We start from the raw sequence: 9,626 nt of genomic DNA, 5'->3' as shown, positions 1-9,626 counted from the left end.
AAATGGTTAAGCACTCGACTACTAGCCAAAAGATTGGTTATTCAAACCCACCCAGAGTTACCATGGAAGAAAGGCCTGGTGATCTGCTTCCAAAAGGTTACAGCTTTGAAAACCCTATGTAGCAGTACTACTCTACACACATGGGGTCGCCATGACTTGGAATCGATTCCATGGCAACGGGATTGGTTTTTGCTATACCATACTCTAACAGGGGGGACATGATGGCACTTTGGCTTCCTTGGATCTTGTATCCAACAGCTCTAAAAAGATCTGTGTTTTTCCATCATCTAGTATACAGTTACTGAGTAAATGGACATAGGTCCCTTTAGGGAAAGATTAAAAGAATCACTACCACAGACACATTCCATGGCGTTGCTGGATTCTTCCTGATGGTAAGACTTCAGTAGATGAGGTCTGGTCCTGAGAACTGGCTGGAAACTGGGCAAGGAATTGAGGCATTCCATAGGAGCAAGGGACCTCAGTCTTTTTTTTGTGTGTGTGTGGGGGGGGAACCTCAGTCTTTTGCAATTCTATTATTTTTTCCCCAATATTTCATTACACAAAAATTCAAACATTCAGAAAACATGAAATGATTGTACAATGAACATCCATATACCATTACCTAGATTCTTTGATTGTTAACATTTTGCTATATTTGCTTTATCACACACGTATACATCCATGCATCCAGCAGTCCATCTCATTTTTTATGCATTCCAAAGTAAGTACTCCTCATCTCTAGACTCTTCAGCATACATATTATTAACTAGTGTTTAATATTTATTTGCAGTTTTTTAGGTAAAATTTATATGCAGAGAAATACACAAATCTTGAGTGTACCGTTTTAAGAGTTTTGTTAAGTGTATACACCTGTGTAACCCAGACACCCAGCAAGATATAGAATATTTTCATTACCCCAGAAAGTTTCCTTATAATCACCATCTCATCCCATCCCCAAGAGAAAACCACTGCTCTCATTATTTTAAACACAGATGAATTTTTCCTGTTCTAAAACTTCATATAAATGCAATTCTACAGTATGATATACTCTTTTGTATAGGTCTTCTTTTATTCAGCATATCTTCAACATTCATCCATGTTGTTGCATGTATCAGTAATTTGCTCCTTTTTATTGTCTAGTTGTATTATTTTATGGTCCCTGGGTGACACAGTGGTTCGAGATTGGCTACTAACCTAAAAGTTGGCAGTCTGAACGCACCCAGTAACGCCACGTAAAAAAGACCTGGCTATTTGCTTCCACAAAGATTACAGCCAAAAAAGCCTTATGGAGCAGTTCTACTCTGTAACATATATGGTTTCCATGAGTTGGAATCAACTCAACTGTAACAGGTTTTTTTAGTATTCCCTTGTTGTGAAGGTATTTTCCTATATTTTCTTTTAAAAACTTTATAATTTTTAGATTTTATGTTTACATTTATGATAAATCTCAAATTAATTTTTGTGTAATGTTTGAGTTAGGAGTTGAGGTTAAGTTTTCCCTATATAGATATCTAGTTGCTACAGCACAATTTATCAATAAAAAATTTCCTTCCTTGCTAATTGCTTTGGCATCATGTTGAAGGGTGGTTAACCATAGTATGGGTCTATTTCTAGGCTCTGTATTCTGTTTCATTGATCTATTTATTGATCCTTATACAAGTAGCTGTTTTTTTTTTATATATACAAGTAGCACACTGTCTTGATTGCTGTAACTTCATAAAAATTTTTGAAATAAAAAAACCGTAAGTCCTTCAACTTTTTCAAGATTGCATTGGACAATTCAGATCCTTTGATTTCCATAAAATATTAGGTTCATCTTGTTAATTTTTTTTCAGGAAAAACCTACTGGGATTGTGTGTTAAGGTTGGGGAGAGCTAACATCTTAAACATATTCATTCTCCAAATCTATAAACTTTGCATCTCATTCTCTATTTACACCTTCTTTAACTTCTCTCATCAATGTTTATAGGTTTCAGTATAAAAATCTTAGAGGTCTTTTGTTAGATTTATTCCTAAATACTTAGTTTTTTGATGTTCTTGTAAATGGAATTGTCTTTTATTTAATTTTTCAATTGTTTGTAGCTACTATATAGAAATAAACATTAATGCTTGTGTACTAACTTTGCATCCCTGTGGCCTTGTTAATTTCACTTATTAACTTATAGACATCTTTATAAAGTATTTTTGTAGATACACTGGGGTTTTCTATGTAAACAATCATATGACCTGAAAATATAATGTCTAATTTTTTCTCTTTCTTTAAAATCCTCATGACTTTTATTTCTTTTTTAAATCATATCGAAACATCTAGACCTCTAGTACAATGTTGAATAAAAATGGTGAAAGCAGACCTCTTTGCCTTGTTTCCGATCTTAGAAAGAATACAGTCTTTTCAACATTAAGTATGATGATAGATATAGGTTTTCACACATGCTGCATCCAAAAATTTTAAAGGAACTATCATAACTATGTTCAAGGATATAAAGAAAAAGATGCTCATAATAAATGAAAATAAAACCAAGAAAGCTCAGTAGAGAAAAAGAAACTTTAAAACGAACCAAATGGACGTTCTAGATCTGAAAAATACAATGGCAGAAATAAAGCATTTACTACAGGGACTTAAGAGCAGAAGGGAGATGACAGAAGAGTCAGTGACCTTAAGATGGAACAATAGGGGGAAAAGTGATTAAATAAATGAACCCAGTCGCCAGGACCTATGAGACAATATCATAAGGTCCACCATGTATGTCACTGCAATCCCAGAAGGAGCAGAGAGAGAGAGAGAGAAAATGGGAGCATTTATTAGTGTTCCAATAAACAGTTTTAATAAACTGTAGTAACAAATTACCACAGACTTTGTGGCTTAAAAAACACATAAATGTATTATCTTGCAGATCTGTAGTTTAGAAGCCTGACAAGTTTCACAGGGCCAAAATCAAGGTGTCAGCAGGGCTGTGTTCCTTTCTGGACACTCTAGGAGATAATCCACTTAATTCCCTTTTCTAACATATGGGGGGGGTCATGTCCCCCTTCCTCCATCTTCAAAGCTAGCAGTAGTGGGTCAAGTCCTTCCCACAATTGGATCATTCTGACATCTTCTGTTCCATGCTTCCACTTTTGAGGGCCTTTGTGATCCACCAGAGTAATCCAGGATAATCTCCCCATCTCAAGGTTGTTAACTTAATCACATTTGCCAAGTTCCTTTTGCCATGTAAGGTAACATATTCACAGGCTTTGGGAGTTATGACATTGACACCTTTGTGGGAGCTTATTACATGGCAAAAGAAAATTTAAAGAAATAATGGCCTAATTTCTTTCAAATTTAATGAAATATGTAAGTTTACAGATTCACTAAGGTCAGCACACCCCAGAGTAAATACAAACACAACCACACCTGGGCACATCACAGTCAAACGCCCGAAAACCAAAAATAAAGAAGAAATATTAAAACTAGCCAGAAAAAAAAGGCACACTACATACAGAGGAAGGATACAAATGTACTGGTAGAAAACAAACAAACCAACAAACGAAAACCACCACACATCCAAAATTCTATGTTCAGCAAAAAATATCCTTCAAGAATGTCTTAGGCTGAGTTCTCTAGGGAAGCAAAACAGTAAGCTATATAAACATATGTACAGAGAGAGATTTATATCAAAGAAATGGCTCACACAGTTGTAGAGGCTGGAACGTCCCAAGTCCATGGGTCAGGATAGAGGTTTCTCCTGATTCATGTAGCCACAGGGACTGGTGAAACCAAGATCGGCAGGTCAGAGAGCAGGGCTCTTGCTCACAGGCTGCAAAGACTGAGTAATCTCAAGATCAGCAGGTAGGACCACAGGTAAGCTGTTGGTTCGTCCCAAGAACCGGAGATCAGATGAACAAGAGCCAGCTGCAGGATCCAGAGCAAGCAAAAAGCCCACGAGCCTTGCCAGACCGTCCACTTACATTTGATGCAGGCCACATGCCCAAAGAAAATCCCTTTCAACTGATTGGCTACTCAGCAATTCCCATCATGGAGGTGATCATATTATAGCAAATCTCATCATGCAAGTGATTACAACATCCTACGAGTGCCAATCTACATAGTAACTGCCAAAATCACTGAGAATCATGGACCAGCCAAGGTGACACACAATCTTAACCATCACAAAGAATCAGGGTGAAATAAAGACATTTTTAAGTAAACAAAAACTAAGATAAACTTTAAGAAATAATAAAGGAATTTCTTTAGACTGAAGAGAAATGATAGCAGATGGAAACGCAGATCTCTGCGAAGGAACTGAGTGCTCCAGAAATGCGAAATATGTGGGTAAACATTAAAAAAAAAAAAAAAAAAAAGACTGTCTTTTTTCTTCTTGGCTTTATAAAATACATGTCACTGTTTAAAGCAAATAATATTTCACCTTACTGTTTATAACATATGACCACTATAGCATGAAAGATGGGTGTTGCAGCATAAATGGAACCATACATTCTCAAGGTTCTTACACTTTGCATGAACTGCTACAATGTTGACTTTAAGTAGGCTGCAAAAAATAAAAATAAAAAAACCATTGCTGTTGAGTTAATTCTGACTCAGAGCAACCCCATAGAACAGAGAAGAGCTGCCTCATAGGGTATAGGGCTTCCAAGAATGTAACTCGTTACAGAAGCAGACTGCCACACCTTTCTCCTGAGGAGTGGCTTGTGGATTCAAACTGACAACCTGCTGACCTTTCGGTTAGTAGCTGAGCACTTAACCACTGTACCACCAGGGCTCTCTAAGGCTGCAAAAATTCAAGGCGATGTAATTCCTATAGCTACCACTAAAAAAGCAAAGAGTTAAGGCTAAAAAGCTAATAGAGAAATTAAAAAGGACCTTTGAAACAGTCAAATAAGTCAAGAGAAGCCAGATGGGACAAACAGAAAACAAATAGCAAAATGGTAGACATACACCAAAAATTACTGTGATTGTTAAGATTGTGTGTCAACTTGGCTGGGTCATGATTCTCAGTGTTTTAGCAGTCGTGTGATGTTGTGGTCACTTCCCTGTTGAGATTTGATATGTGATCACCCCCATGATGGGGCCTGCTCTGAGTAGCCAATGGGATGAAGGGGAGTTCCCTTGGGCATGTGGCCTGCATTGAGTGTGGGCAGACATTCAGGCACGGCTCGGGGGCTTTTGCTCATTCTGGATCCTGCAGCTGGCACCTGTTCACCTGACCTCTGGTTCTTGGGACTTGAGCTAGCAACTTATCTGTGGTCTTGCCTGCCAATTTGGGATTTGTCCATTTACACAGCCTGTGAGCAAGAGCCCTGCTCGCTGACCTTAAAATCTTGGATTCGCCAGCCCTCGTGGTTACGTGAATCAGGAGAAGCCTCTATCCTGACCCACGGACTTGGGACGTTCCAGCCTCTACAACCTCATAAACCATTTCCTTGATATAAATCTCTCTCTTTAAATACATTTATATGCTTTACTGGTTTTGCTTCTCTAAGAACCCAGCCTAAGACAATTACGTTAAATTTAAAAAGAACAAATGCTACAGAAATTGTCGGGCTGGATTAAAAAAAATTAAGACCTAACTCCATGCTATCTTCAAGAGATGCACTTAAATATAAAGACACTGATGGGTTAAAAGTAAAATAAGGAGAAAAGACATGTCATACAAACAGTAAACTTAAAAAAGCTGAAGCGACTACATTCCTATCTGGAAAAGTGCTCTTCAAGACGAAGACTACTACAAGACATAAAAAAGAGTATTTCATAATGATAAAAGGAAGATATAACATTCCTAAATGTGTGTGTGCCTAATAACTGAGTTTCAAAATACATGAAGCAAAAAGTGACAGAGTTAACAGGAAAAACAGACAAACTGACAATCATTTTGGAATTTTAACACAACGCTTTCACTAATTAATAGAACAACTAACATAAATGAGTAAGGACATTAAATATGTGAACAACGGTACCAAGCACCTTGACCTAATTGACATCGACAGAACATTCCGCCCAACAACTGTAGAAGACATTCTTTTCAAGTGCACAGGAAACATTTACCAAAATAGACCATAAAAAAACTCTGTGGCTGGCCATACGCTGGGCCAAAAACAAGCTTCAACAAATTTCAAAAAAATTGAAATCTTAGAATTTCTTCTCTAACAATGTGATTAAACTAGAAATTGATAAAAATAAAACATGTAGAAAACCTCCAAATACTTGGACGGTAAAGACACTTCTAAAAAGAGTTTTCTTCTTCCATGTATTGACTCCCATCCAGTTTCTGCCTGTTCACAATTCAGTACTTTCAGAATGTTGTTTTTTCAAGTGTTTTGTTCTGAGTTTATCGTTTTTATCTACAGGAGGATTGGTCCAATATGAGTGGCTCCACTACTACCAGAAGTGGAACTCTGCTTACTCATTCTAAAAATCTCTTGAGGCTTATTTGAGTTGCTGTTGTTTAGCGCTGTTGAGTCGATTTCGACTCATAGTGACCTCATGTGACAGTAGATTTGCCCCGTAGAGTTTCCTAGGCTATGATCTTTATGGGAGCAGATCACCAGGTCCTTCTCCCTTGGAGTCACTGGGTAGGTTCCTTCCACCAACCTTTCTGGTTAACTGATGAGTGCTTAACTGTTGTGCCACCAGGGCTCCTTATTTGAGTTGCTGGTAACGCCAGATTCTTTAAGCCATCTCCATAGATCCTGTGGGCCAGTTTTCCTTGGCTACCATTCTATCTTGTGATCAATTTAATAATTACTCCCACTTTGCTCTTGATGGTTACGTGCTGCCACCAGGCCTCTGCTACTCTGGGATCCTGTCATGCCCTTTCCTGCTAGGGAGGCAGTTCTGTAAAACACGTCCTACCTGGTGTACAGAGGACAGCCACCACTGGGCTTCTCACCGCCTTGGTAAATGGAGCAGCTCATGGCTTTTCTAATATTAAACCCAATCAAACATGCCACCTTCGCCACCTTCTCTGAGTCTTCTGATCTCCTCCCTTGCATTTTTCTGTGGCTGTTCTGGCATCTCTACTTTGTTTACTGTTGGCTGTGGCTTTTTCCAAGCTGCCAAGAGCCATCCAGGCAACATATTAATCTCCTGGGGCCCCTGCCAAAGCCTCCTGTGTTACCAGAGAGGGCCCCTGTATTCATTAACTCTTCCTTACCTATCTTTGTAGTCCATTCCCCTTGATCCATCACTTTTAGGACTCCCTTCCAGGCATACTTTTTTTTTTTTTTTTTTCCAGGCATACTGTCTTGGCTCCTGCCAACACCTGATAGCCAGTCCTATGGCTCCATTCATATAATCCCTGCCCTCCCAGTAGCAGGCTCAACACTTCCTAGGTCTATGCTGAAATATGATCCTAGTTTGGGTGTGGTGGTTAGCAGAGAGGTGGAAGTAGACCCACCTGCCTCTTCTGAGCTCTGTGCATAGTTTTCACACTAAGTGGGGGCATCATCTTTCACCATAGGGGAGCAGGCCACTTTTCAGGCCCAGAGGGCTTAGCTGGTTCTGGTGTTCAAAGTACTCAGGGGCATCAACCCAGATGTCCTCAGCCCATGTCTCAGGGTCTCAATCCTTCACTATCAGGGCCCTGACTTTGATGCAAGAGACTCGTTTAGGCTGAGAACTCAGTCTTGTCTGGAGTTCTGTCACTGTCATACCAAGTCCAGTGCCTGGTATTCACTTTTGTCTGCCCTCCAGCTGCAGGAGACAAGTCTCCCTTTACATACACCAAGGTGTCCTGTGACACTCACAATCTAAATTGTTGATTATCTATCTGAGTCTGTTAATTTCTCTCTTCAAGGACTCAGGAATGCTTAGCAGCAAACAGTCACTCCCACCTACCTCTCAAATGCTGGAGACATCACAGGAGCCACTGCATCCCTTTCTACCTGTTTCCCAAACAGTTCTCCCAGGTGAGTCTTTGCATCACACTGCTGCATATGCAGGGACTCTCAGGACTCCACCTGCTACCAGTGATGGGCCCTCATTGCAATGCAGCTGGCCAGAGATCCATTCAGAGTCCTGTCCCTAGAGCTGGCTTCCTAGAACCATATGCTCCTGGTACCAACTGTTTCAGGGTCAAGTTCCCTACAAGCAAAGCATGATGCGGGAGTTCTTCAAGTGAGTTTTGTGGGGGTGCTCTCAGGAGAAAAGTGAAGGAAGCATAGTGTGACCAACCATCCTGGTTTGCCAAGCCTCTCTCAGTTTTAGCCTTCAAAGTCCCTGTCATGGATTGAATTGTGTCCCCCCAAAATATCTGTCAACTTGGCTAGGTCATGATTCCCAGTATTGTATGATTGTCTACCATTTTGTTACCTGATGTGATTTCCCTGTGTGTTGTAAATCCTATCACTATGATGTAATGAGATGGATTAGTGACAGTTATGTTGAGGAGATCTACAAGTTGAGATAGTATCTTAAGCCAATCTCTTTTGAGATATAAAAGACAGAGGCAAGAAGAGAGACATGGGGACCTCATATCACCAAGAAAGCAGTGCCAGGAGCAGAGCTTGTCCTTTGGACTTGAGGTTCCTAGGCTGACATTCTCCTGGACCACGGGAAGACTGATGCATCACAAGGACTTTCCTCCAGAGCCTACAGAGAGAGAAAACCTTCCCCTGGAGCCAGCGCCCTGAAGGTGGACTTCTAGCCTCCTTAACTGTGAGAGAATAAACTTGTCTTTATTAAAGCCACCCACTTGTGGCATTTCTGTTACAGCAACACTAGATGACTAAGACAGTCCTGTATCCCAGGAAATGCCTTAGTCCTGGGTAAACCAAGATGAGTGATCACACTAGAAACAGGACAGCGCTGGGGTGGGGGGAATGCTAAGTAAGAAGTCAGCTAAAGTCGAAGGTTGGCTGTGTGACCTCCCACATGGAAGGACTGCAGTAGAAAGACTGCTTCAGGGAGTTGGGTCACCTTAAGGCAAGGTGGCCAGCCTTTCACACCCCCATGCCAGTCTTTGGTCTGCCCCTAGGTTTGAGGGTGCTATGAGCCTTCAGCAGCCAACATTCACAGCAGCAAGGGGTAGGGGGATGGAAGCACCAACCATTAAACGGCACCTGGACAGAGAGCCCCAGCAGCCTCTGCCACACCAGCAGAGCACACCTGTCCACTGTGCCACTCAGGAAATGGTCCACCGTTTCACCTACCCACTGGGCACATGAGTACTTGGACTGCCTTTTGCCTTGGTAAATGCACTGTATCTACCCAAGTAAATGGCCTGCCTACCTGCCTGTGCACCTTGTAAAAGCTCACCGATCTGCACAGCTGCCGAAGCCTTAAAGCTGCAAGCAGTTTTGGATACCTCCTCTTCATTCCTCACCCCAAGTCTCACCAATTCAATCTTCAGCTCCATCTGGAATCGCTCCATCTGGAATACCACCAACTGCAGATGTCTGTCATCTGGGCCCTGGCCATGGCTTTATAACCCACCCCAGCCCTTTTCCCTGCAGACCTCACTTCCCCAAGGGAGCCTCCACAGAAGCCAGAATGATCCTCTGAAACACAAATCCAGTTAGGTGCTCTCTTGCTTCCATGCTCCAAGCAGGTCCATTCCTTTCCAGGTAAGAAGAAAAGGCATCTCCGTGGTCCTCCAGATCCTGGAGGAGCTGGATTCTGCCACCCAAAT

The sequence above is a fragment of the Loxodonta africana genome, chromosome 19 (genome assembly GCF_030014295.1).
Source record: "Loxodonta africana isolate mLoxAfr1 chromosome 19, mLoxAfr1.hap2, whole genome shotgun sequence".
NCBI lineage: Eukaryota > Metazoa > Chordata > Mammalia > Proboscidea > Elephantidae > Loxodonta > Loxodonta africana.
This window is presented reverse-complemented; position numbering follows the sequence as displayed.